The 15,510-nt window shown below is 45.1% G+C and overlaps 1 long non-coding RNA gene across 1 annotated transcript; it reads right to left on the reverse strand.

Annotated features, from left to right (window-relative positions):
- Positions 1-851: 851 nt before the first annotated feature.
- LOC308585156 lies at positions 852-14,626 on the reverse strand. The gene is made up of 3 exons (XR_014007088.1): positions 14,422-14,626; positions 10,290-10,406; positions 852-1,540 (listed from the first exon to the last, which is right to left on the reverse strand). It is a non-coding gene; the product is annotated as an uncharacterized lncRNA (long non-coding RNA).
- Between the last annotated feature and the right edge of the window lie 884 nt (positions 14,627-15,510).

Consider the following 15,510-nt stretch of genomic DNA (forward strand, 5'->3'; position numbering starts at 1 on the left):
CACCTGGCTTCACTATGGCCTTTGCAAACAGCTTTTGTGCTGCTCCTCTGCAAATCAGCTTGCGGAGGGCTTTTGAGCAGGTCCGAGGAGGTTTAAAGAAGCAGTGTGAAGCTCCTTTCAAGAGCAGTGCTGGAAGAGAAGCAGATTCCATTGAATGGAGACCACTTCCCCCTCCTTGAGCGAGACACACTCCCACCCACCTGTCAGCTGATGAACAGGTGGGAGGGTGCTTTGCTCTAGCAAAGAGACGATTCACTGGGAGCTCATTTTATGCTTCCGATTGTTCCTCTTAAGCCCTGTCCTTACCCACCCACAACCTGATGTCTCGTGGTCCAAGTGAGGAGGCCTGGCAGGCCACATTTGGCCCGTGGACCAGTGATTACCCACTCCTGCTATAGACTGTCCATGTTCAGAGGCCACATGCCACTGAATGCCATTCACTGGCATTCATACCCACTTTGTGGGTCTCCCAAAGCCATATTTGGGAAGGAGGATGCGGGACCAGATGGACCTTCATTTTGATCCAGCAGAGTTTATTGATAAGCTGGAAAATATTGGGCCTGATATTATACACCCAAATCCAGGCAGTGAGTTCCACACTTGCAGATCAACACTGGCACTGTTGGTTGTATCTCTGTCGAACGCGCTGGATGCATTTGAGATGGATAGGCACAGAGGAAAGCCAGCAAGGAAGGACAGCTTGACTGCTCACTTCTTTACTACAAGTTTACTCCTCCAAAGTAAGTTCCACTGATTCAATGAGGCTAATTCCAAGCAAGTCTGTACAGGATTACAACCTAAACCTGGATCGTGTCCATAAAATAGCACAACATTCAGGCACAGTACAGACATTGTCCTATCTATTTTCCGTGTTTTATTCGCATTTTATAGTTTCTCACAGAATAGTGGTACATAATGAATTGGAATAAAATCTGAATGGAAACAAGCACGTCGCGAGATTGAATTCTGGTAAGAAACAATGAACATCAAGGGAAGCAATTACAGCTGAAGAAAATCCCAGGAGCAAACCTCTCTGGATAAGTTAAAAAAAAATTTTTTTTACATGACATTTCACCCACCAATCTGCTTGAGACATGCAGAGACTCTATAGGTGATTAAAGGTGAATAAGGATGCAACTATTGTGACTTCCCTGAGGCTTCTTTGCTATAAGAAGAAGAAAGTTGCTTTTATAAATCCCAGAATGTCTCTGTAAGCACATGGCTTAAAGGGGGGGGGGGGGAACAGTCACTATTGTGCATTGTAAGTTCACATCATGGCTGGAATGGTGCTTTCTGGTTGCAAGCCAAACACATGATAAACGAGCTTCAGAACCAAGCGGATCTGAGGAGGAACAATGGCATAAAAAACGTAGGCCGACCCCATAATGCAAACAAGCAGCAAACTGTGGAAGATCCACCATTCAAAAGGATCCATGAGATAAGCCATCGTGATCAGCTGGTATTGCCAGTAGTACCAGGAGAGAGTGCTGAACTTGCGTTTAATAGCCATAGCCGTCTTAACAGCGCTCAGGTGCCACACCTAAGAGAAACAAGTGAACAAACAAATGTTTAATGAGAACTCTAGAGGTCTTGAGAGGAGGCACACACACGCACACAATATTTACCGCTATAATTCTGAATAAATTATACCCTGCTTTTCAACCACACCTAGGTCCCAAAGTGACTTACAAAATAATAAAAAGCACACTGTAGTTAAACATATGTATACCAGGTAAAAACACAGCTAAAATGCATAAACCTTTTTTTTTTATTTAAAAAACCAAATACACATAAGATAATTACAATTCAAATGCAAATAAAACCAGTAAAACTTCTACAATAAAGATTGGTAACCAAACTATATGGGGTTGAGAGGGTCAACTAATATTCCTCAGGAAGCCACAGACTTGTTGATGCTTGTAATACTGCAGCCTAAGCCAGGATGTTCATCTATTTTTATTACATGAAACTGAATATTAATTACCATCTTTTTATTTTATGTCTATAGCCTTTAACCCAAGGCAGCTTATGTAATAAACTAGTGCCCAGTTTGGGTGCCATATTTGATGTTGGATTTCACAAAGCACAGCGTGTCCAGAGCAGGGCAACATCAATGGTGAAGAAAACTGGTCTTGTGAAACAGCAACATATGTTTAGCCTGGATAAGATTAAGGGAAGACAGGATGACTGCTGTCTTCAAAAGTCCAAAAGGCTGTCACACAGAACAGGGGCTCTCACATTTTCTACCCCTGGGGCCCACTTGAGAGGCCTATCAGTCACAAAATGGCGGACGATGGGGCCAGAGCCAATCATAAAATGCCATAGTCAGTTAGATGCTTGAAGACAGCATAGCTCAGGCTGCTCACTTCCTCCACTTCTGCCTCAGTCTCCTCTTTCCTTTCTGCTCGCTCCACCCTCCTCTTCCTGGTACAGCGGTGGCAGCAAAAGAGGAGAAAGCCGAATGAGACCCATCTGGATTCCCAGGAGAGGTTGGTGGGAGACAGCTGCAGACAGCGCAGCCCACCTGAAACAACCCTGAGACCCACTTTGGTCCCCTGCCTACAGTATGCGAAACACTGACATGGAAGATGGAGCAAACTTGTTCTCGGTCGCTCCAGAATGAATGGGAGGGCATTTCAAAGAAACATATTCCGGTTTAACAATAGATGAAACCTGCTAACAGGACAACCTGTTTCACAGAGGAACAGATGGCCTCTCCTTCAGTGGCGCTATTTCAGCAGAAGCAACCTCTCAGACATGCACAAAAATTCCTACACCAAGTATGACTTTGGACTGGCGGAACTCCAAGGCCCCTTCTAACTCAAAACGTGCCATTATTCTAGGTGAATGAAATACTTTGCTATGTTAATCGGCCAGGTCCTGGCTTTGTTTGATTGAATCATCCGCCTTTACCTACTCCCTGCATAGTAACACCATACTTCAACTTCTTCCCCTATGATTCATGGCATAAACACCCCTGCAATGGGAGCATGCCATCATGTTTTGTGACATTATACTGGGTCAGCAATTTGTAAGCTCCATCCCACCCTGCCCGAAAGAGCTTATTTCTCAGTATCTTTACTTGGAAGTACCTTACTGAGTGAGGAACAGGTGAAGTAACACTGCTGATGGTCAGTACTCCCCCTTTTAAGCATCCCAGCTGAAGTTCTTGCTTTGCAGAGGAGCTGGAAATGCCTGATAAACTATGGCTTAGTGTGTTGTGTGAACCAAACCAGTATAAGTCTGCTTCCTATGTTCCCACACTATTGGGTACAAGCCAAGGTACATCCAGGGTTGTGACTATATTGTGAGTTTCAGAAGTTTGGATCGCAGAAAGTTAATGGTGTAAAAAAGACTGCAGATGTTGTGTAACAGGAATGGCAAAGCTTCCAGACATATCATCTGCCGGGGAAATTGTTCTGGTGGCCAGAACAGGACACAGGTGTGGTCTGCTACTCCACTCTGCCTTCCACACCTGGAATTCTGTGTCCAGTTCTGGGCACCACAAACTGAGAGGAAATATGATAGCCACCTTCAAATATCTAAAGGGCTGTCACATTGAAGATGGAGCAAGTTTCATCTTCTGGAGGGTTCGAGTCTGGAGGGTAGGCCTTGAACCAAAGGCTTGAAGTTACAAGAAAGGAAATTCCGATTAAACATCAGGAGGAACCTTCTGACAGTAAGCTGTTCGACAGTGAAACAGACTCCCTCTAGAGGTTGTGGACCGGCCTTCCTTGGAGGTTTTTAAGCAGAGGTTGGGGGGCCAATTGTCATGATCTAATTGAGTTTCCTGCACTGCAGGGGATTGGACAAGATGGCCCTTGGAGTCCTTTCCAACTCCACAATTCTATGAATCTTTGAAATGTAATCCTAAAAGGCTAGGAGACTGGTGGGGAAGATGATTCACCCTTATTCTTCCCCACTGCCTCCAGCTAGAGAGAAGGGGCAAACTAGGGTGGAAATCAATACAGTGGTACCTCAGGTTACAGACGCTTCAGGTTACAGACGCTTCAGGTTACAGACTCCACTAACCCAGAAATAGTACCTCGGGTTAAGAACTTTGCTTCAGGATGAGAACAGAAATTGTGTGGCGGCGGCACGGTGGCAGTGGGAGGCCCCATTAGCTAAAGTGGTGCTTCAGGTTAAGAACAGTTTCAGGTTAAGAATGAACCCACGGAATGAATTAAGTACTTAACCCGAGGTACCACTGTAGAAACATTTTGAGAAGCAGACTGCAGCGAGAGGTTTTAAGAGAGATTCAGATAGAGGGGAAGCTCCAGGAAGTGCCTTTTTGTAGTGAGGGGAGCTGCCTCACTCTGGGGATCTGGTGTGGGGCAGTGGTTTAGTCTGCCTGCTGTGAGTGTTAAACTGTGTCTCCACCTAGGCTCAGCCTGCACATTTGTAAATAAATGTAAACATAACAAAACACCACAAGTCTCCACTAACTTCTTTCCAAAGGAAACCCAACTCAGGCAAGTGCCACGGCCATGGAATTTCTCACCACTGGAGTAAGCATGACCGTGTGACGCTTCTGTAAAAGGCAAGGGAAGTTTGTTTCTGGGGCATGTTTTGAGCTAAAAATGCTTCACCTGTAAAAGCCCCAAAGGCCAGAGGTACCAAGGTTACTTCTGCGACAGGGTGTGCCAGGAACATCTCATGAATTTTAAGTTGCATCTTAGAACAGGTTTACACTCATCAGCTGGCGACTGTATTAATAAGCCAATATGCAAGGCGGCCCAAATATTAATCTCCCCATTAGAAAATTATGTAAATTATGACAAATCAGCTGTGTGCATGCTAGGGCCTACACATCAGTTTCCTGGCTTACACAATGCTTTATGCATGTGACTGGGAGGATCAGGGACTGGGAAGAGGAGGAATGGTGGTGACCGCCTCCCCAGCCTGACCCTTCCAAAGAAGAAGACAGTTCGGAATTACAACAGGGGTTTGAGGGAGATCACAGTTCAGAGGCAGATGAGGGGGAAAGCTGTGAAATAATGGGAGAGGAGGAGGAGGAGGAAGAATAAGCATTAGAGGGACAGATGACAAACACAGTGTCTTTAGAAAGCATTCCAGACCGCCCCTCTCCCAGAACCTGATAAGCATTGAAAATAGGAGAGTAAAGAGCTCAAAGGCAGAGGGCAGGTAGCAGCAACCACAGCGATGGTGCAAGTGAGAGGGAGGGGGTGGAGACTCATTCAGGGCAAAGCCATTGTTCCAAGAGGCTGCATTCCCAAGCCTCTCTCTGTGAAAACTGAATAAAAAGCAGTTGGTAAAGACTTTTCCCTGTCTTATCCATTCCTGGCAACCTGCCGTGCGGGTTGGATCCTCTGCCGGCTGACATGTAGCCTATAATTTCTCTCAAACCAACTTCAGTCCAAACTGAGAAAGAGAATCAGACCCTCCAAGTTTCCCTATTTTCCAGGGCCAGTCCCGGATTTACAGAAGCCATCCCAGTTTCTGATTTGATCCTGGAATGTCCCACATTTCTTTAGGACGTTCCTATTTTCATTGAAGAAATATTGGAGGGTGTGGTAAAGGTAAAAGTACCCCTGACCATTAGGTCCAGTCATGACTGACTCTGGGGTTGCGGCGCTCATCTCGCTCTATGGGCCGAGGGAGCCGGCGTTTGTCCGCAGACAGCTTCCGGGTCATGTGGCCAGCATGACTAAGCCGCTTCTGGTGAACCAGAGCAGCGCATGGAAACGCCGTTTACCTTCCCGCCGAAGCGGTTCCTATTTATCTACTAGCACTTTGACGTGCTTTCGAACTGCTAGGTGGGCAGGAGCAGGGACCGAGCAACGGGAGCTCACCCCGTCACGGGGATTCGAACCGCCGACCTTCTGATCAGCAAGTCCTAGGCTCTGTGCTTTAACCCACAGCGCCACCTGCGTCCCTGTGGTAAAGTAAAGGTAAAGGTACCCCTGCCCGTACGGGCCAGTCTTGCCAGACTCTAGGGTTGTGCGCTCATCTCACTCTATAGGCCGGGAGCCAGCGCTGTCCGCAGACACTTCCTGGTCACGTGGCCAGCGTGACAAGCTGCATCTGGTGAGCCAGCGCAGCACACGGAACGCCGTTTACCTTCCCGCTGGTAAGCAGTCCCTATTTATCTACTTGCACCCGAGGGTGCTTTCGAACTGCTAGGTTGGCAGGCGCTGGGACCGAGCAACGGGAGCGCACCCCGCCGCGGGGATTCGGACCGCCGACCATGCGATCAGCAAGTCCTAGGCGCTGAGGCTTTTACCCACAGCGCCACCCGCGTCCCTGCGGTAGGATGTCGCTATTTTCATCGGAGAAATGCTGGAGGCTATGCTAGCTTTGTTTTAAGCTGGTAATAGGCACACAGCCTTAAACTGATTTAACGATTAATTCCTATTCCCAGGGTACTCTAGAAACTGCAGTTAACAAGCTACATTTCCCAATATTCTTTAGGGGGGGACCATGTCTGTTAAAGTGGTAAAAAATCGACAGAAAATGTGTATCGTGTGTGAGGCAGATGTGTGCGAAGAGGTTTGTGGACACAGAAGTTCAGAAAGTGCTGTATCAAACACCTAATGCCAGAACATGGAAGAAAAAGAGGCTTTGACTCAACACTCTCAGCAGGAGATTCAAAGATCTAGTAGGCAAGCCCAGTGTCGTGAGAGTGACACCTTCTGGTCATTGGAGAGAAATAAGGCCATTTCCAGCTACGCAGGCTGTGTTAAGATTTCCATAAGCTACCTTGCTAGATAGTGATCTAAAATAGAGTTTCCTAGTGGAAAGCCCATTTTTAAATAATAGCATGCTGATTATTGGCTGATAAAGTATGAAAAATGTCTGTCTCCCACTTTCTACATCACAAGAACATGAACAATGACATGCCAAAGGTGCACGGAGTCCTTCCATAGATCCGTGGTTATTCAGATATTGCACATTTGAAGCACTAAAAATTAGGTTCTGGGATTAAAACTTGGTCAGATCTACTTCAAATTAAGCCAGGCTCCACAGAAAGCTACTTCATTAACACCGTGAAAAGCATTCTTGTTCAAAACACTTAGGGCAGAGTGAGATCACACCCAATGTTTGTTGACTCACACACTGATCAGAACAAAGTAAGTCCTGCTGGTTATTTTCAGGTCTATGAGGATTACATACCGCCCCATACCCGGAGGTCTCAGGGCAGTTCACAGAAAAGATCACAACATATATAATCAGAATAAAAACAACAACCCAATAACACACACACACACACCCAGAAAAGAGCCACATTTTAAAAGGGCATAGGTTGTCAACAGAGCAACCAAAGGCCTGGTTAAAAAGGAACATTTTTGCCTGGCGCCTAAAAGTGTGTAAGGAAGGCACCAGGCGAACTTCCCTGGGGAGAGCATTCCACAGACGGGGAGCTACTGCAGACAAGGCACCCTCCGGACCTCTTGAGGAGGAGACACAAGAAGGAGGGCCTCAGAAGATGTAGGTTCATATGGGAAGAGGCGGTCCTTGAGGTATTGTGGTCCTGAGCCACCGAAGGCTTTATAGGATTAAGTGAATCATAGAATCATAGAATCATAGAGTTGGAAGAGACCACAAGGGCCATCGAGTCCAACCCCCTGCCAAGCAGGAAACACCATCAGAGCACTCCTGACATACGGTTGTCAAGCCTCTGCTTAAAGACCTCCAAAGTAGGAGACTCCACCACACTCCTTGGCAGCAAATTCCACTGTCGAACAGCTCTTACTGTCAGGAAGTTCTTCCTAATGTTTAGGTGGAATCTTCTTTCTTGGATTAAGTGGTAATGATCAACTTGCTTCAGTTTTGAGTTTTGGGGCTGTATTTAATAAATGTGTACACCACCCCTCAGGTAGATCTCAGGGTGATTCACAATATAAACTGTAGAGCTATGACATTCTCATGAGGCTTGCTGGGGTTTTTGAAACATTATTCATCCAATGTTTGGTGTAGGAGTGCAAATATCCAGAGTGTGGGGTCAGGTGGGATTACTATGAGGAATTATAAAATATGCATCAAGCCATTGTGTCCACGATGAATGCATTGTGTTGACTGGGTTTAATTCATGGATTCATTGAAATTCATTTCTGATCAAATCCCACAACCCTGTGCATCTCTGGCCATTTTCTCTCCTGCCCATTTGTCTTTCTTGACAAGTGAGGTATGCAGCCCAGTTGCTTCCAGTTGCTTGCCAGGAAGGCATCCTGGGCCATAAAGATAGTGGGCAAGTTTCTTTGATGTAGCTTTTCTGATATAAAAAAATTCTGAAGAAGTGTGCATGCACACGAAAGCTTATACCAAGAACTAACTTAGTTGGTCTTTAAGGTGCCACTGGAAGGAATTTTTTTATTTTGACTATGGCAGACCAACACGGCTACCTATCTACTACTGTGCTTAATTAGTTTTGGTAGTTTAACTTTGTCCCCACGTGGGGTTTGTTGAAATGCTCAGAAGAAATCGGATTGGTTCTTACGAACTCTCTGTAAAAGTTCTTTTGTGAATAAAATGACCTGGGCCAAGGGGTGGAGAGACAAGCAGAGAGTATTACATGCACCCTTCCCAGAGTCTTGCTGGTTCAAGCCTCTGTGTGTAGTCTTATTAATCAGAGTTCAATCCTTCCTTTGCTTTAGGAACGCCTCAATTTGGGGCTTAAGCCGGAGACTTCCAGTTCAGATTGGGTGAAGATCATGTGGGATGGTGATACTCTTTCCCCCCAAAATCTTTCTGAAACCTGGTGCCTTTCCTAAATTTTGAACTTCAGCCTCAAACATTGCAGTCCAAAACACCTGAAGAGCAACAAGTTGGAAAAAGCTGGCTTGGAGTGCAGTTGTAATATAAAACAAGGTTGAAATAACAAGCAGGAAGAGTAAGAACAGTCTCTAGAGGGCACCAAAGACCAAGCTGTAGCAGAGAGAAGACTCAAGTCCTGTTCAGAATTGGGCAGGGCAGGGGCGCCTCCAATCACACAGCCTCCGGCTAGCCTTCCTGACCCTTACTACACCTGATATCCAGGGGTGGTATTCAACTACGTTTTAGACAGAGTAGACCCACTGAAATTAATGGACGTAACTTACATCATGTTCATCTGCTTTGAGTAAAACTTAATGGAATAGCACCCCATGTGCTGGATGGCATATAAGCATAGTCGACTCTCAACGTAACAGCCAAAACCACATACAGTGGTACCTCGGGTTAAGTACTTAATTTGTTCCGGAGGTCCGTTCTTAACCTGAAACTGTTCTTAACCTGAAGCACCACTTTAGCTAATGGGGCCTCCTGCCGCTGCCGCGCCGCCGGAGCACGATTTCTGTTCTCATCCTGAAGCAAAGTTCTTAACCCGAGGTACTATTTCTGGGTTAGCGGAGTCTGTAACCTGAAGCGTATGTAACCGGAAGCATATGTAACCTGAGGTACCACTGTATGATCAGAACAACCTTGTAAAAACCGTAAAAAGTGAAGCAGCACATATCACACTCTCTCAAGACTGCTGTTGATTCTCTCTGCACTTCTGAATGCTCTCCCAGGGTGTGTGCAATGGGGGGTGGGATTGCCAAAGGTTTTCCCCCACTCTCCCACCCCCTTTTAATTTTTAAAAAACTTTTTCAGCCAAGCACATAAATCTGCGACCACATGTTTAATGCACGTAAGTTGCGAGTTGACTGTACATACCTACACCCATAGACTCCGAACGCACGAAGGTTCCAACAACACATTGACATCTATGCACAAAGGCTGCTTTGCACACATGCTGAATATGTGGATGTCACAGTTAAGGAACAACTATGATTCCTCACATCTATGCACACACATAAACACAGCAAAAGCAGCTGCCAACAACTTCAGAGCTGCTCTCTCCCCTTGTCACTTTAAAGTGATAATGTGCTTTTTAAAAAAATCCCAGAGAAAACATAAGACTATTTTATATTTTGCAGAGGGAAAAAGATTAGTTCTCAGAGTTTCTCTCTATGTTTGGGTTGTTCCCAAAGTTTGGGGAATTGGAAACAAATGTCAGTTTATCAGAATGAAAAAATGAGGGAAAGTGCAGAGGAGACAAAGGAGAGAGAGAGATTTCATCAGTCCTCTGGGCATATCTACACTGAAGACATGTCCATTTTATAGCAATGTCACAGCTGCTCCCAGAGAATCATGGGAACGATATTTTGGTGAGAATACTGTCTCTGTTTGAGATCCCTAGCTTTCAGTTCCCAAAGTTTCCCAGAGAGGGAAAGTCTGTTAAATCATTTTAATTCTGTGGTGTGGATGTGATTACTCTCAGCATTAAAGGAAATGAATGTAAAAGCTACCTGCTCCTTCCTTAGGATTTGCTAAAATTTCTCAGCAACTTTCTCCTCTTCTCAGTAGTAACCAACCAGTGATCTGGTCCTCATCTCTTTCTGCCCATTCAGAGAACTCTAGCAACTCTAGAAAGCAGAAGAAATTTGTCCAAATTTAATAATATTATATTATCAAAACCATAGCAACCCATGAAACAATACATACATGAGGGAAATAATAAGTTTATCTATTTACACATATGCTATTTGGTTCTGTAACCTTAATTATATTTTAGTGTTACTTTTTGTTATTGTTGTTATTGATGTTTTCCCCTGCTTTTTAATGCATTTTTATGTAATCCCCCTTTTCTCTTTTCTTTTTCTTCTGATTTACTTTAATTCTCTGTAATACTTTCAGCAAAATAGAAATAAATAAATAAAATTAGAAAGCAGAAGAAATGGCACTGTGGAATGGATATAGAAAGCAGATTGCAGTATATGGGAAACGGTGAAGGTGATCAGATTCAAAGGAGGACAGGGCTCCTTTCCCATTAACAGTTTGGGAGGAGCATACATACACTTTACTGGGGCTAAGGGGTGCGCAGGGACTGAGTCAAGGCTGGCTGTCCCATTACCACAAGGAAAAAGTGAGGCTAAATTGTAAATTATGCTTAAGAATGTCTGTCCAAATTTATTAATCCTCCATTTACCTTTGGTGTCCTGAACTTTTAAGATTTGCTGTACTCCATCTGCTGGAACAGAACAAGCAGTGCTATTTTTCTAGAAAAAGAGGTGCCGGAACTCATCACAAATGCCTCCCTCGTTCTCTTAGAATAGCAATGGTGCCATTCTAAGTTCCAGTGAATCCCGGCTGAAAAAAAGCCCTGAGAACAAGTATTCCAACCAATGTGTCGTAGTCCCCACCTTTCTCCCTTCTCTAGAACAGCAAGCATAAGAACACACAAAAGGGAAACAGGATAAAATAAAAAAAATTAAAAAAAAGGGAAACAGGATCTGGCTACATGTCCCAACACCAATCATCTTCTTCTTCTTCCCAACCTGTTGACTACGGCCTCTGGCAGCCATGCAACCCCAATCAGAGTGAAAGTTTACATGGATTGCATACGGATGTGACACGCTACCTTTCACATAAATGTTGAACATGTGACCAGAAAACACAATACTGGCCACGACCCTGAACTGAGATGGGACAAAGCGGCTTGTCTGAACACATCTGGAGCAGCCAGCCCCCCAGATCTTCATTGTCCATTATACCTAAACAGTTTTGACCTTTAGTAAAGGTAAAGGGACCCCTGACCATTAGGTCCAGTCGTGGCCAACTCTGGGGTTGCGGCGCTCATCTCGCTTTACTGGCCAAGGGAGCCAGCGTACAGCTTCCGTGTCATGTGGCGAACCAGAGTAGCGCACGGAAACGCCGTTTACCTTCCCGCCGGAGCGGTACCTATTTATCTACTTGCACTTTGACGTGCTTTTGAACTGCTAGGTTGGCAGGAGCAGGGACTGAGCAACGGGAGCTCACCCCATCACGGGGTTTTGAACCGCCGACCTTCTGATCAGCAAGTCCTAGGCTCTGTGGTTTAACCCACAGCGCCACCTGCGACCTTTAGCTAAATGTATAAATTTCTTATTTTAGTCTTCCAGATCGCTATTTCTACACCTTATATTATTACTGTGCCTTCTCGTTGCTTCAGGTTTTCCCCCCTTCTGTACATCAAGGGATTCTTTGGCCCTTTCCATGTAGAGGTGCCTGAGTGTCCTTCTTACTGCTGTCTGTGCGCATTTACTCAGAGATGGGGCACAGGAGCAGAGGAAGATGCCGTCTACCAAGTCAGGCCACTGGGCCAGCTGGCTCACTACTGTCTACACTGGTTGGCTGGCAGAGCCTCTCCAGGATTTCAGACAGGTGTCTCCCCACAGCCCTAGCTAGAGATGCCAGGGATTGGGACCTTCTGCATGCAAAGCAGATGCTCCACTGCTGAGCTTTGGCCCTTCAAAGCTCTGCATTATGGTCTACAGATGTCAATTTTATTTTCTTGTTAATTATGCTGTTTTAAATGTGTATATTATATTTGACTTCCTTTAGCAATGTTTTCTTCTGAAATGTTTAAAGATAATTTTTGCTGTTGTATTAAATGCACATTCTGTAGCTGACCTGCTTTGTTTTGAAATCTTTAAGGCAATTTTTGTTGTTGTTGTTTAGTCGTTTAGTCGTGTCCGACTCTTCGTGACCCCATGGACCAGAGCACGCCAGGCACTTCTGTCCTCCACTGCCTCCCGCAGTTTGATCAAATTCATGCTGGTAGCTTCAAGAACACCATCCAACCATCTCATTCTCTGTCGTCCCCTTCTCCTTGTGCCCTCCATCTTTCCCAACATCAGGGTCTTTTCCAGGGAGTCTTCTCTTCTCATGAGGTGGCCAAAGTATTGGAGCCTCAGCTTCACGATCTGTCCTTCCAGTGAGCGCTCAGGGCTGATTTCCTTCAGAATGGAGAGGTTTGATCTTCTTGCAGTCCATGGGACTCTCAAGAGTCTCCTCCAGCACCATAATTCAAAAGCATCAATTCTTCGGCGATCAGCCTTCTTTATGGTCCAGCTCTCACTTCCATACATCACTACTGGGAAAACCATGGCTTTTACTATACGGACCTTTGTTGGCAAGGTGATGTCTCTGCTTTTTAAGATGTTGTCTAGGTTTGCCATCGCCTTTCTCCCAAGGAGCAGGCGTCTTTTAATTTCGTGACTGCTGTCACCATCTGCACTGATCATGGAGCCCAAGAAGGTAAAATCTCTCACTGCCTCCATTTCTTCCCCTTCTATTTGCCAGGAGGTGATGGGCCCAGTGGCCATGATCTTCGTTTTTTTGATGTTGAGCTTCAGACCATATTTTGTGCTCTCCTCTTTCACCCTCATTAAAAGGTTCTTTAATATTTTACTTCCCTGTTAATTAATGTTGCTTGGAAGGCATACTTAATATGCGACTTTCTCCAGTAATGTTTAATTTGGATTGTTTTTATTTTATGTGTATATCTGAAGCAGCATCTCCACCCCACCCCATTGTTCAGCCCCAACACTGAGGTCCAGCTCTGAAGACCTTCTGGCGGTTCCCTCATTGCAAGGAGTGAAATTATAGGGATCCTGAAAGAAATCCTTCTCAGTAGTCACACCCACCCTGTGGAACGCCCTCCTGTCAGATGTCAAAGATAAGCAACTATATGACTTAGTAGACATCTGAAGGAAGCTTTTAATGACTGATGTCCCCTTTCCCCTCTGTTTTTTGCTGGAAGCGGTCCAGAGCGGCTGGGGTAACCTAGTCAGATGGGCAGGGTATAAGAAAAGACTTGTTGTGGTTAGGTGGTTTGTGTTGTAAACTGCTTTTTAAAAGATGTTTTTCTTAAAAACAAAGTGGTATAGTAATAATTAATAATAATAATAATAATAATAATAATAATAATAATAATACCCTAGACCTCACTCACCTGTTTCCAAGAGAACCAAGAAATACTATTTATTGTTTTTTCATTTTTTACGTGTGTGTCTTATCTTACTCTATGCACTTGTAATTTTGCACTTTTTATTGTTTAACAAAGAAACTATCATTTCCAAGAGAATCAGAGAGTGCTTGGGCAGCAAACTCTATGACCCTAGAGGAGGGCGTGTGCTTCAAAACCAGGGCTCAATTGGGCGTGCGTGTCTCGAACCCAGCAATCTGGCTGAAGTGTATTTAAAATGTCAAGGAAATAAACAACTATCTGACTTTTAGAAGACATCTGAAGGCAGTGCTTTTTAAAAATAAAACAAAATGTTTAGGGGTACTCTCATTCTGACTCAGGAAAATCACCATTTTATAGTTCATATGGGGGGGAATACAGTAAATGGACAAAAGTACAAAGATTCACAAAATGTTTAGGGGTATGCGCCCCCCCCCCCGAATAAAAGCACTGTCTGAAGGCAACCCTGTTTAGGGAAGTTTTTAATGTTTGATGTTTCATTGTCTTCTTAATATTCTGTTGGGAGCCGCCCAGAGTGGCTGGGGTATAAATAAATAAATTATTATTATTATTATTATTATTATTATTATTATTATTATTATTAGGTTCAGGCATGACCCACCACCAGTAACCCTGGCCCTCTCCCTCCTTACTTGTCACCCTGAGCTTAGGGGTTCATAGGTTGCAGCGCCAGCCTTCCTGGTCCCCAAAAGCCGCTTTCAGCACACTGGGCCTTATTCAGCCCAGGCCTCAGAACAGCTTGGCTTTGATTGGACAGCCCTGCCTAGATGGCAGCCTATGAGCTTGACCCGCTGAGGCAGGCCTGGCACTCTAGGACTTGTCGTCTGTGGCCCTTTTATGCTTGAGAACTACATGTCCCAGAGTTCCCCAATTCTACAAGCTTTACCTCTGAGCACAGTGCAGAAAAAGCTAGCAGCATGTGGGAAGTTGGCAGTGCCGGATTTATGTACAAGCTAAACAATCTATAGCTTAGGGCCCCACTCTTTTGCCCCCCCCCAAATTACACTATTAATATACTGCAGTTCAACAATTACTTTGAGAAAATACATATTTTGTTATGTGCAAATGGCTTTAGATACCTATTAGGTCCATAAATTAGTGTATTTTTCGCTCCATAAGGCGCACCTGACCATAAGGCGCACCTAGTTTTTAGAGAGGGAATTCAAGGGGGAAAATATTATTTAAAGGGAGCGCTGAGCAGAGCCTGTATGCATCCCAGGCTCTGCTCAGCGCTCCCTTTCACGAGCAGCGTGGAGTGTGTGTGTGGCTCTTGGGGGCTTTTCCCCGAGGAGGGAGAAGGGCAGCTCATCACTGACGGAATTCCCCCACCTCGTAGAAAAGCCAGCAGAAGCCGCACACCCTTTAAAGAGCGTGCGGCTTTTGTGCGGCCAGTCAGTCCCTTCTCCCTCCTGGGGAAAAGCCCGCAAGAGCCGCGCTGAGCTTGTGTGCGGCTCTTGGGGGCTTTTCCTGCCTGCCTCCCCCCTGCATTCGCTCCATAAGACGCACACACATTTCCCCTTACTTTTTAGGAGGGAAAAGGTGCGTCTTATGGAGCGAAAAATACGGTACCATATAGCATATATTCAACACAAAAACCAGTGACAATTTGTTGTTGACAAAGGGCAGCTGGACATATAAAGGGCCCAATTACCTTCAGTAGCTTAGGGCCTCATCAAACCTAAATCCAGCTCTGGAGGTTGGGCATGGGGGACTTAATTTTT

This window comes from Podarcis bocagei (genome assembly GCF_964188305.1).
Source record: "Podarcis bocagei genome assembly, chromosome: 4".
NCBI lineage: Eukaryota > Metazoa > Chordata > Lepidosauria > Squamata > Lacertidae > Podarcis > Podarcis bocagei.